The 13,133-nt window shown below is 40.4% G+C and overlaps 1 non-coding gene across 1 annotated transcript; it reads left to right on the top strand.

Annotated features, from left to right (window-relative positions):
• The first annotated feature begins 329 nt into the window (after positions 1-329).
• On the top strand, positions 330-436 carry LOC145641118 (small nucleolar RNA R71). The gene has a single exon (XR_014115184.1). It is a non-coding gene; the product is annotated as a small nucleolar RNA R71 (small nucleolar RNA).
• The last annotated feature ends 12,697 nt before the right edge of the window (positions 437-13,133 follow it).

The following is a 13,133-nucleotide window of genomic DNA, read 5'->3' as shown; positions in this document are numbered from 1 at the left end:
TCCCACCACAACAAGCACATGAGAAATCAATGATTTGTGACAGTTTTGAACCCAAACCAACGCTTGAGTTCAACTTGGAAAGGCCTTCATTCAAGAGTTCAACTATGTGCTTAAGTTGACCGACTTTCTCCAACTCGTAAAGATCACCTTGCTTTCCTTGAGACCTTCTTTGACCTCCCCAAGAATAGCTAGTAGCCACCTCTTCAATTATAGCTTCAACTTGTCTTTGAGGGATCTTAATCAATTGGCCACCGGCACCCGCATCTAGATTGGTTCTTGAAATTGGCTCTAAGCCATCATAAAAGAATCTCAAGAGCAAATTATGGTTTAATCCATGGTTAGGACATGCTCTAATCATATCCTTAAACCTTTCCCATGCCTCCCCAAGAGTTTCATCCGGTTCTTGCTCAAAAGAAGCTATCTTCCTCCTCATTTTTGCGGTTTGCTCATCGGAAATGAACCTCTTGAGAAAGGCCTTCGCAACATCTTTCCATGTGGTGAGAGAGTTGAGCTTCAAAAGCTTGAGCCATTTCTTTGCTCTTCCGGTGAGAGATTGCCGAAAGAGATGCATACGAATGTAATCTTGGCTCACTTCATTTGTTTGCATCATTGCACACAACTCAAGGAATCGGTCCAAATGCTCAATGGGGTCTTCACTTGCACTTCCGGAAAATTGCTCAACTTGTACCATCCTAGCATATTGTGGATGGATTGTGAAATTAGACTCGGTGGTTGGGAGAAGTATACCACTCGTGAGCTCATAGACTTCCGGATTTCCAAACTCCCTAAAAAGAAGGTCATCCTCTTGTCTTACCATATCTCTCTTTGAATACAACAAAGCTAAGCACACGATTATCAATGACAAGTAGGATAAAAAAAAAGGCAAAATAATAAAAAGAAAGCAAATAAAATGACTCTAACAATAGTAAAAATAAATGCTAAACAAGCCGCTTCCCCGGCAACGGCGCCAAAATTTGATCGAGGGATTTACGTAGGTCGTTGGTTCTACTGACCCTAATCAAATTAACAATTTATAATGCCTAAACTTACACTAAACTAGTTAGTGGCAAGTAAAGGGTCGAACCACTAAGGAAGCTCACTCGTCCAACATCAATATCACTAATGCAAGAGTCAAGAGGGGAAATGTTTTTGTTGATATATTGGATAAAAAGCACTAAAACTACGAATAAGCAGAGATAAAGATGAGTAAAATCAAGAAAAAACAACGCTAGGGATACGGGGGTGTCAAACATGACTAGAAAGAGGGAAATAATGATAGTTATCAAGAAGAACATGCAAAAGAACACAAGATCCTACCTAAACAATTCATTCTCATGCAATAGTCTAGGCAAATCAATGAAAGAAGTCCATGCTAATTAAGATCATTCTCATGCATCCTATTAGACACAAGCAAATCAAGAGAATAAACAAACACAATTCATAAAACTCAATTTTAACAACTCATTCTCATGCAATCATTAAAATAGAGGTAATCTTAATCTAGTTCAAATCACTTTCATGCATTTAAACTAGAAGGAAATTAAATAAAGTGTAACAATAATCTCAAGCCATCAAAAATCATATCTTTCATCAATTTAAGGCATGTATTCAATCCAACCATCATCATTAATCCAACATTCAACACATATTTTCCACCCCCTTCCCCTAGCTAAAAAATTAGCCTAGAGAAGGGAGATTAAGCATAATAGCAAAACCAAAAATATATTCAAGAAACACAAAACAAAACATGATTAAGAACAATGAAAACAATAATAAATAGATAAACTAAAAGGATAACAAAAATAAGCAATAATAAAGCAAATAAATAAAGCTAAAGGAAAGGATTAGAGATTACTAGAGAGAGGATTAATGAAAGATGAAAACTTGAAGGAATTGCTTGATTGAAAATTAAACTTGACCAAAATTGATTACTTGGAAGAAAATTGAGCAATAATCTACTTTATCTCTCTAAAAACTATCTAATCTAACCCTATGAGAGAGAAGCTCTCCTAAACTAACTAAGAAAATAGCATAATAGTTCCCCCCTTTTTTACAAGGAGTCCCGTCTATATATATGTGGCTCCACACAAAAGAAAGAGACTTGGACAACAAGGCGCAAATAAATCGTAAACCCAGTCGTGCGCGCCCGCACATGAGTCATGTGTGCCCTTACACAATGTGTGTGCGCCCTCTCATCGTAGTGTGCGGCTGCAACTTTGTGGGTACGGGGAAAATGAGCGCGCCCGCACATGAGTCATGCGCGCCCGCGCAAAGGTGTGTGCGCCCGCACAGCGGTCGCGCAAACTCTCTGGTTTTGCTCTGTTTCTTCAGTCTGGTTGTGCGAGTTCTGACAGGGCTACGCGCCCGCACAGCCTCACATGTGCACCCGCGCATAAGCCGCACAGCACCCCGCGCATAATAGATAACTTGGCTTCTTGATATCCTCTTTCTTTCGGCGCATAATTCCTACAAAACCAAAGCATGGAGATCAAAATAAAAACAAAGCGAGAAGACTAAGAAAAGGGAAGATAAGGGAGAAAAGGAAAGAGGAAGCAAAACTAAGTAAAAATGCTTAGAAAAAGGGCCAAATAAGCGCAAATGAGGAGAAAATCCTTAGAGAAAAAGGATAAAAGAGTGGCATAAATGCCACTCATCAGAACTATAAGGTAATATTTGTTTTGTCATCCTTATTACGTCCAGAAGTGTTTCTCGATTCCGAGTCCGACTATCAATAAACAGATGAGTTCTAAAATCCATCCGAGCACGACCATGCATTTTACAGTCTCGCTCTACGAGAGGCCTTGTATACAACAAAGACATCTTCCCTATTTTAGTAGGGGGACATTCCCAGTCTTGTAATGTAGCTCCTCTTACTGAGAGGACCTAGTCGCCCGAGTGTTGCCGTTATAATCCCCTATTACAGCAGACGTTTGACAACGTCAAAGCGAACTAGTACTCAAACAAGAGAACTCACAATACTCATGGTCGAGGAAATAGGTTCCGATAGCAATAATGAAAAGTATACTTATGACAAATTTTTTAATTTCTTAAAGTATTCTCATGGGTCGATCCAGTATGGTTCTAAACCAATACCTATGCAAATGATTTATGACAATCATGTCCTTGTAGCACATGAAACAGTGCTATAAATCAAACTACACACTAATCTCAATCGGTCATTAATTGTCCATCGTTTAAATGACCTTGATTAGGGATAATTTTCGATTATAATATTCAATGTTCACTTAATAGGTGTTTCCTTACCAAGACTGGTCTTGATACCCTATTTTGAATATTCTAAGAATCGAATGGACTCATTATTTAATCCTAAACCACAATTAAATAGCATAACGGAGTAATAAAATATTGCATGAAATTTTATATTACTCAAAAACTTGAATGGTTTTTCTTAGCGTCTTACATTAATTTTTCTCAAAATTAAATAAAACACTAAACAAGGAAATGAAAGCCAGTCTCCTACATGCTTGATTCCCATTGCCTCAACGTGCTTGTTGTGCTTCACTTGAGGCAAAGGTTTAGTAAGTGGATCGGCTACATTGTCATCCGTTCCAACTTTGCAAATTCTGATTTCACCCTCTGATTTCAATTCTCGAATCATGTGAAATCGCCGCTTGACATGTTTGACTTTCTGATGTTCCCTAGGCTCTCTGGCCTGAGCAATAGCTCCATTGTTGTCACAATAGAGGGCTATTGGACCCTTTATAGAGGGTACAACATCAAGTTCACCAACGAACTTACGAATCCAAACAGCCTCCTTAGCTGCTTCAACAGCTACTAATTATTCAGCTTCAGTTGTAGAATCTGTAGTTGTACTCTGCTTTGCGCTCTTCCAGCTAAACGCCCCTCCATTTAGACATATCCAGACTGCGATTTGAAATCGTCTCTGTCTGTCTGGAAGCTTGCGTCGGTATAACCTTCCGCAACTAAATCCTCTGCACCACCATACACAAGGAATTTATCCTTGTTCCTTTTCAGGTACTTTAGGATATTTTTGGCCGCAGTCCAATGCGCCTCTCTGGGTCTAATTGGTAACGGCTCATAGCACTCAAGGCATACGATACATCTGGCCTAGTACATATCATGGCATACATGATCGATCCAATAAGCGAAGCATATGGAATCTAATTCATTCTTACCCGCTCATTAAGTGTTTGTGGACACTGCTTCTTGCTTAGGGTTATGCCATGTGACATTGGCAGGTGACCTCTCTTGGCCTCCTCCATGCCAAATCGAGCAAGTACCTTATCAATATAAGTACTATTACTCAATCCAATCATCCTTTTCGATCTATCCCTATAGATCTTGATGCCCAGTATGTACTGAGCCTCTCCCAAGTCTTTCATTGAGAAGCACTTTCCAAGCCAGGCCTTTACAGACTCTAACAACGGAATGCTGTTTCCAATGAGAAATATGTCATCGACATATAAGACTAGGAAGGCGATGTCACTCCCACTGACCTTCTTGTAAACACAAGATTCATCTGGATTCTTGATAAAACCAAAATTACTAATGGCTTCATCGAATCGCAGATTCCAACTTCTGCTTGCTTGCTTTAGTCCATAAATGGACTTCTTAAGCTTACAAACTTTCCTAGCATTGTTTTGGTCGACAAAACCTTCAGGCTGTGTCATATACACAGTTTCTTCCAAATAACCATTAAGGAAGGCGGTTTTGACGTCCATGTGCCATATTTCATAATTGTAATATGCAGCAATCGCTAGGAGGATCCGAACTGATTTAAGCGTTGCGACTGGTGAAAAGGTTTCATCGTAATCAATACCATGAACTTGTCTGTAACCTTTTGCCACCAATCTAGCTTTGTAAATGAATACATTTCCATCTTTGTCGGTTATCAACTTAAAAATCCACTTACATCCAATAGGTGTATAACCTTCGGGTAAGTCAACCAAGTCCCAAACTTGATTTTTAAACATGGAATCCATTTCAGATATCATGGCCTCTTGCCATTTAGCAGAGTCGGTGCTTGCCATCGCTTGCTTGTAGGTTGCCGGTTCATCTCCATCCATAATCAGGATGTCCTGATTCTCGGTTAATACTTAACCAAGCTATCTATCAGGTTGAGATCTCGACCCCTGAGACCTACGTAGGGTAATGGATTGAGCATTTGCATTGTCGGTTCGACTTTGCACATTTTGATCATTTTGACCCGCGTCAAAAGATGTTGTTTGAGCACTTTGACTGTCATTATGATTTTGTTGCTCATCCTCACGAACTTCGTCAAGTTCGATTTTCCTCCCACTTGTCATTTTGGAAAGGTGCTCCTTCTCCAAAAAGACACCATCGCAAGGAACAAACACTTTGTTCTCCGATTTGTTGTAGAAGTAATACCCTTTGGTTTCTTTTGGGTAGCCCACAAAGTAAACCTTGTCAGATTTGGGATGAAGTTTGTCAGAAATCAGTTTCTTGACATATGCTTCGCATCCCCATATCTTTAGAAAAGATAACTTAGGAGGTTTCTTCGTCCATCATTCATATGGAGTCTTTTCTACATCTTTTGATGGAGCACGGTTCAGTTTGTTAGTGCCGCAGTTAGAAGTGCGTGTCCCCAGAAAGAGATAGGAAGATCACTAAGACCCATTGTTAATCGTACCATGTCTAACAAGGTTCGATTTCTCCTTTCGGATACTCCGTTCCATTGTGGAGTTCCTGGAGGTGTCAATTCTGAAAGCATACCCTTTTCTTTCAGATGGTCATCGAATTCTTGGCTTAAGTATTCACCACCTCGATCCAATCGAAGGGCTTTGATTTTCTTGCCAAGCTGATTTTCAACTTCACTCTGAAATTCTTTGAACTTTTCAAATGATTCAGATTTATGCGACATGAGGTAGACATAGCCATATCTACTATAGTCGTCTGTGAAAGTGATGAAATATCGATGTCCATTTCTTGTGGTTGAGCTCATTATTCCACATACATCGGTATGTATAAGACCCAATAAGTCACTTGCCCTTTCTCCCAACTTGGAGAATGGCTGTTTAATCATCTTGCCTAATAGACATCCCTCGCAATTCTCAAACGATTCTAAATCGAAAGAGTCAAGAACACCTTCTTGTAGAATTTCTTGATGCGTTTGATGTTGATGTGGCCAAGACGACAATGCCACAAGTAAGTCTAATTTGACTCTATGGTCTTAGCTCTTTTGGTATCATTATTCACATTATAAACTTGTTTGTCTAAAGAAAGCACATAAAGGCCATTTTCAGAATGTGCAATACCATATAAAACATTATCGAGATAAAGCGAACATTCTTTGTCCTTTACTCGAAATTCAAAACCTTTGGCGTCCAACGCCGAAATTGAAATAATGTTTTTGGTAATGTTAGGAACATAATAAACATTATCGAGTTCCAAAACTAGCCCGGTGGGCAAAGACAAACTAAGAGTTCATACGGATACGACACCAATTCTGGCTCCATTGCCGACCCGGAGTTCAATCTCTCCCTTCTCTAGCCTTCTAGTGTTCCTTAGTCCCTGAGAATTGGAACAAAGGTGTGAGCCACATCCGGTATCTAATACCCATGATGTTAAGCTAGTGAAGTTAAAGTCTATAACTAATATACCTGATTCAGAAGCAACGGTTCCGTTCTTCTTATCTTCCTTGAACTTGAGGCAATCTCTCTTCCCATGTCCCTTCTTCTTACAGTAGAAACATTCGGAATCAGATTTAGAAGACGCTACCTTCTTATCCTTGGTAGTTTTAGACTTAGGCGGAAAAGTTTTCTTCTTACCTTTCCCCTTAAAGCCTTTCATCTTCTTGCCCGAAAATTTGAACGGCTTGCCCTTTTTAATCATGAGCATATCATGCTTTCCCTCATCCTTGAGCGTTTGCTCAGCTTGCATCAACATGCCATGAAGCTCGGTGAGGGTTTTCTCCATGTTGTGCATATTATAGTTCATCTTGAACTGATCATAGCCTTTGTGCAGCGAGTGGAGAATGACGTCAATTGCCATCTCGGTTGAATATCCCGCATCAAGCCTTCCCATGTTTTCAAACAATCCAATCATTTTGAGTACATGTGGGCTGACTGGCTCTCCTTTCTTGAGCTTGCTCTCAAGGATCTGCCTGTGGGTTTCAAACCTTTCAGTTCGGGCCTGCTCTTGGAACATATTCTGCAATTCAGAAATGATCTCAAAAGCCGTCTCTTTTTCAAAGAAAGTCTTTTGAAGCTCAGGTGACATTGTGGCTAACATGATGCATTTGACATCTCGATTGGCACTTTGCCATTGATTTAGGGTAGCTTGAGTCACCTCCTCATTGAGAGCCTCGGGCATTTCCTCATCAAGGACATATTCCTTTTGCTATTGCATGAGAACAATTCTCAAGTTCCTTTGCCAATCAAGAAAATTTGGCCCACTCAGCTTCTCGTTGTCGAGAATTGAGCGTAACGAGAATTGATTGTTTGAGTTATTTGAAGACATGATTCTACAATTGAAAGATTTTGAAATAAAAAACCATTCATTATACTTAAATAAGATTGAATTCATGCATTTTAATCAAACTTATTTAAAACGTCTTATTGACACATTAAAGATTGTCCCCATTTTAGGTGAGAATAAGTCGATTCCAAGATCCAAAGAAACAAAGAGTGGTTAAGCATGCTTTGGCTTGTCTTAACACTCAATCTCCTAAGGTAAGCAATGCTTTTCTAATGGCTCCAAGCCACTCTTGGTTGAATAAATCGTCGCATCCAATGCTCTCTAAACAATTTATTCACTTTGCCACGACATGTTAGGACTCCATCACTCATATCGTTGAGTATAACCAAAACCACCTTGCATACCCGGTATGCCTTACGTTCCTTGGAGAAGTAGTGATGCCTCGCTTTGGCGTAGCCCACCACTACCCTCGTTCGGTTGGTAAGTGTGTTTTGGAATGGCAAGTTTTACTCAATATTTTAGGGACCTAGGGTTTCTATGTTGGTTGATTTAAGTGAACTTAATTAATCATCTCAACATTCGAAATCCTAAACATGCATCTAACATATAATTCATATATATATAAACATAAATATACATCGAAAACATAAATAGAGATGCATTTGGCAACTAGCATGACCCCTTGAGATCTTCAAGTCTTCAAAAGGTCTTCATTTGCAACTTCATGGCTTTATCTTCTAAGAACCCCGTCTTTAAGACTTGACCAAAATATTACAACTGCTAGTAACTACGATTAGGACTAATATAAATATTAAGGTACATAAATACTCAACGGTTCGCAGACCGTATTTAGATTTACAAAAATACATCCCGGATCACAGTCCGCATTTTCTATCCTAATCGGGCCCCACTAGTTGCCATTTTATAAAACCTGTGAGAGAATTTACATTCCATTCATCCATTCACTATCTGTGAATGGCCCATGCATTTTACAACGATAAACAAGTAACAATGCATAAAACGCGCGAGAACTAATAACTAATCTAGGTGGTTAATCCAATTAACACGCCTAATTAAACTAGTCAAAGTTGTTTTAACCGGTGATGGTAATAACTTAGAGACGCTCCCACTAATTTCCGCATCCAACTTAACTAATCCAATTAATTAAGTCGGTGAACCCAAATATTTGCCAAAATTAATTTTGCAAATGTCGCTCAAAACCCAAGACCTAGCCTCCAAAAATTTAAATTAAATAAACAAAATAATTAAAATAATTAAAACAACAATTTTAAGCAAAATTACGTATTCCACAATGTCTAAGTGCCTAGCACTAAGACTTGGAGTCCAAAAAATACCTTTACTTACATAATAAGCAACACTAAAATTAACTTTAAAATAGCATCGCCTTAATAACTCGGGGTTATTGTGCCAATTATGGGATTGTACGTACCGTACAATACGCACGTAGTATGCCCATGCGCACCCCCGCAACACCAAGCATGCATGTGGGCTGCTTGAGCTCGCATGCGCTACGCCCAACCCAGCCAAGCGTAGCAGCACGCACAGCGCGCACAACATTATGCTGCTGCTGCGCCGTGTTGCTGCTTGCTGCTGGCTGGCGCGCTATGCTGCTAGCAGCGAGCAGCAGCCCACGCCCTTCCTCGCACACACACACACGCACAACACCAAGCACCTACGAACGAAGTGCCCAGCAGCCTCGGCAGCCACATATGGGTTGCGTGAGCAGCCCAGCTGGCCGAGAGCTAGCTCGGGGCTCTTAGGCCTCGTGTTGCGTGCTAATGCTTCGAAAATTATCGATTTTTGTGTGTGACATTATAAATCAATTCTAAATTAATTTTAGAGTCAATTTTGAGGAAAAATGAAAAATAACAAGTCCAACTTAAATAATTCATCCAAATGCAATTAACCAAATTTATTTCCAAGAACCATTCTTTAATAAAATTGGTTTAACTTGGCGTAATAAATTAGGGCAATTCTCACTATTAATTTAATCACTTTAAATTAATCTTATGATTTTGACAAAATAAAAGGGAGTTGGAAAAATGAACATAAGTTCAATAAAGACTCCAACTTTAATACTTGTGACTCCATGAAAAAAAAATTACATCTTCCAATATGAAGATAAACCAATTTCAATCACAAGTTTTAAACTTTATGATTCTAATCAACTAAAAAATGATTAAATCAACAAAGTTTAACCAAAATTCATGGAATTTAGTAACTTTAGTACTTGGAAGCAACAAAGAACAACAATTTCACACTTAATGCAATTAATTTGCAATTATGTGAAAAAATAAAACCAAACTTTCAAGCACCAATTACTACCAAGTAATCATGCTTAAAGTGGTCTAAAATTGCATATAAATAAAGGAAAGAACCAAATACATAACTACCATAAATATGCAATCAATTTTCAAGGTTAGAAAGACTTAAAATTTTTCGTCAAAACATTAAATCCCTCGAAAAATGCATTTCTGGTCGTTTTTTGGCTAAAAACAAAGTCCTGAAAGGGTAAAACCATTTCTAGAACGCCTTTTCCACCCAAAATTCACTATTTTTGGGTCGAAATCTGGGTTTGAGAGCTGAAGACAGCTCTAATACGAGGTAAAACTTGGAAATACGAGTTACTAATCTAATTAGCAACTTAAAACCAGAAAAATTAAGCCATAAAAACACCTTGAAAATATTATGATTTTTAAAATAAACGAGCGAGGCTCTGATACCGCTGTTGGGGTTTGGTGAGTCCGACTCACCGCGGAAACAAACCCAAAAACAAGACCGCACTCGCAATAAATAAAACCATAAACATAATTAAATTAATCACAAGATTAAGATAAGCTAATTACCTTTGACGCGTGCTTCGCTCCAAAATGAGCTCATACTTGACAGCTTTTAGTCTCGTTCACACGGAGACCTCCAACAAAGTCCACCCGCACCAACAAAACCGACTAGGTCCAATGTCTTGGGGTTAGCAAGACCCGACCAATAAAACCCAAGTAGTTATATTGAGTTCAAAGGTTTTCACTAATTGTGATGCCTTTTTCAACTCTTACTCAAGCATCATTCCCAATGCCCATACTTGGGTATTTATAGGAAATGATGGGAGTATCATTTACTCTCCCATCAATGTGGGATAGTATGATTTTTCCATTTTATTTTAAAGCTAAAATAAAATTAATAATCAAGCTAGTAATAAATCAACAAGTGGCAAGCTCATGTGAGTGGTTAGGTGAGGACCACTTGGAGAAGGGGGGGACCAAACTTGCTCCCCACTCCCTCTCCCATAACCGGCTACCTCACTCCACACACACTCAAGGACCACAAGCCACATGGCACCCACCCTTGGGCACCAAGGCAGCCAAGGTGGGCTGCCATGTGCTGCTGTCCGTGGCAGCAACGCCCAGCAAGCCTAGCAGGCCCAGAACTCGCATGCGGGCTGCCAGGCGCTGCTGGCCAGCAAGCCCAGCATGCTTGTGCGGGCTGCTGCTGGCCTTGGCCAGCGCTGCTAGGCAGCAAGCAATGGCCTAGCCATGATGCTGCTAGATGTGGCGAGCTGGCGCGCCTAGCGTGCTAGCTGCTGTAGCTTGTTGCGGCATGGCTTTCTAGCCATTGCGCGCACAAGGCTGCGCCTAGCATGCTAGCACGCACTTGGCAGCGCCTAGCCTTACGATGCTAGCATGGGTGCGCTAGCACGCACCAGCCAGCCTAGGCTCGGCTTGGTGCGCATGCTAGCCACCATGTTAGGCCATTCGCCCTTAGCACTCGGTTAGCTTTGGCATTCTGATGCTAGGGGTAATTTGGTCTTTTGTTGATTTATTACTATTTCTCGTCTCGTCTTTCACTATTTTTCGACTCGACTTCCGACGCTCGGTTTCGACGCTCTAAGCTCGAATTTCCAACGTCTAAATAAATATTACTCGGTCGACTCATTAATTCCTTCCGAATTAATTCGTCGGTTCGGTTTGTTGAATGCTTGGGTGTGACCCAAAGGGTTCAGTCAAGATTAAGCTGTAATGTTAATTATTCATTAATATTACTGATCGGAAGTGGCCTCCACCCAGACATTCCGATCACTTGACCTCACTGAATATATTAGCTTTCTAATAATTCTGAACCCACTAACGGAATAGTGCACTTGTTCGAAGGACACCATTCCTTTCAGGACAGGCATACAATATTCCCCCAAGCTAAAAATGAGCTAGACCCCCCCCCCCCAAGCTAAAAGAAATTTACAAGATGGGAAAAAAACAAAAGAAAAGCACACAAGCATAAAAGGGAGGGTAGCTAATAAGGGGTAGAACGAGCACTCCCCTCACCAACATCACTAGAAACCTGGCTAAAAACATCATCCATGAGCATAGGGCCCTTACCCTTCAACTAGCTCACCTTCTTGGCTCTATCCCTAGCAAAAAGGTGGGACCAATCATCAAGGACCGGCTCGCCCGATAACCCCCAACGACCAAAAGTCTCAGGAGAGGGAAAAGGGTTAGGGTTTGCTAAATCCTGAGTAAAATCACATCCTCCCAGCCTCTTATAATTGTAAGAGGTCGAGGAGGTCCCCCTAATAGCATGAGGAGGTACATTAGGCCCCTCCCAATAAGGATAACACTACCTAGGGTCGAAGGTCTCATCAAATGGCTACCACTGAGGTATGGGTCCTTGTTAGACCGGTAGGAACGGGTAGTTAAGATATGGTTTGATATCCCCCTCATGACATGAAAATCGTAGACATGCCTAGATTGAATGTCATAGCCAAATAATAAATCGTACCCCAAAGGTGAACAATTTAGAACATTCGCTATGAAATCAATTTTCGCATGCAAAACAGACAAGGTCCTTAGTAGAAATAGTAGAAGAAGAGGGAGGAGTCGAGGATGTACCTCTCTGGGAAGATTTACCTCCCCGGGATAAAGAGGGAGCATGAGGAAGATAAGGATTATGCTTCAAAGGAAACTCCACCTACGGAAAAATCATCCATAAACACCTCCATCTCCTCCTCTAACATATCTCCAAAGATACTCATCATACACCGTTGGAAAGTGGCGGAAGCATTGCAAAGGTCAAATGGCATTCTCCTATAGGCAAAGGTACCATAGGGACAAGTAAAAGTAGTTTTCTCTTGGTCATTGGGATGAATAGGAATTTGGAAAAATCTCAAGTAACCATCAAGGAAACAATAGTAATTGTGCCTTGTTAGTCTTTCAAGCATTTGATCAATGAAAGGTAGGGGGAAGTTATTATTCTTAGTGGATGTGTTTTGACGTCTGTAGTCTATACACATCCGCCAACCGGTGACCGTCCTTATTGGAATAAGCTCACCTTTTTCATTCTTGACGGCGATCATGCCTCCCTTCTTGGGAACGGCATGAACGGGTGAGACCCATCTAGAGCTTGAGATGGGGAATATGATTCCCGCATCTAAAAGCTTAGTAATCTATTTCACTTCCTCCCCCATTTGGGGATGTAATTTTCGTTGTCGTTTAATATAAGGAAGGGCACCCTCCTCAAGGGTTATGTAGTGCATACTTAAAGCGGGGCTTATACCTTTTAGGTCATCAATGGTATAACCCAAAGCACCTTAGTGCTTTCTCAACACACCGCATAACGCTTGAGCTTGGCTTTCACTCAAAGATGCGCTAACAATCACGGGGTAAGTAGAATTTGGGCCTAAGATTCATACCTTAGGTGTGATT

This window comes from Chenopodium album, chromosome 7, assembly GCF_948465745.1.
Source record: "Chenopodium album chromosome 7, dcCheAlbu1.1, whole genome shotgun sequence".
In the NCBI taxonomy this organism is placed as follows: Eukaryota; Viridiplantae; Streptophyta; class Magnoliopsida; order Caryophyllales; family Amaranthaceae; genus Chenopodium; species Chenopodium album.
The sequence above is the reverse complement of the archived record's forward strand: the minus strand, read 5'-3'. Positions and strand labels throughout refer to the sequence as shown.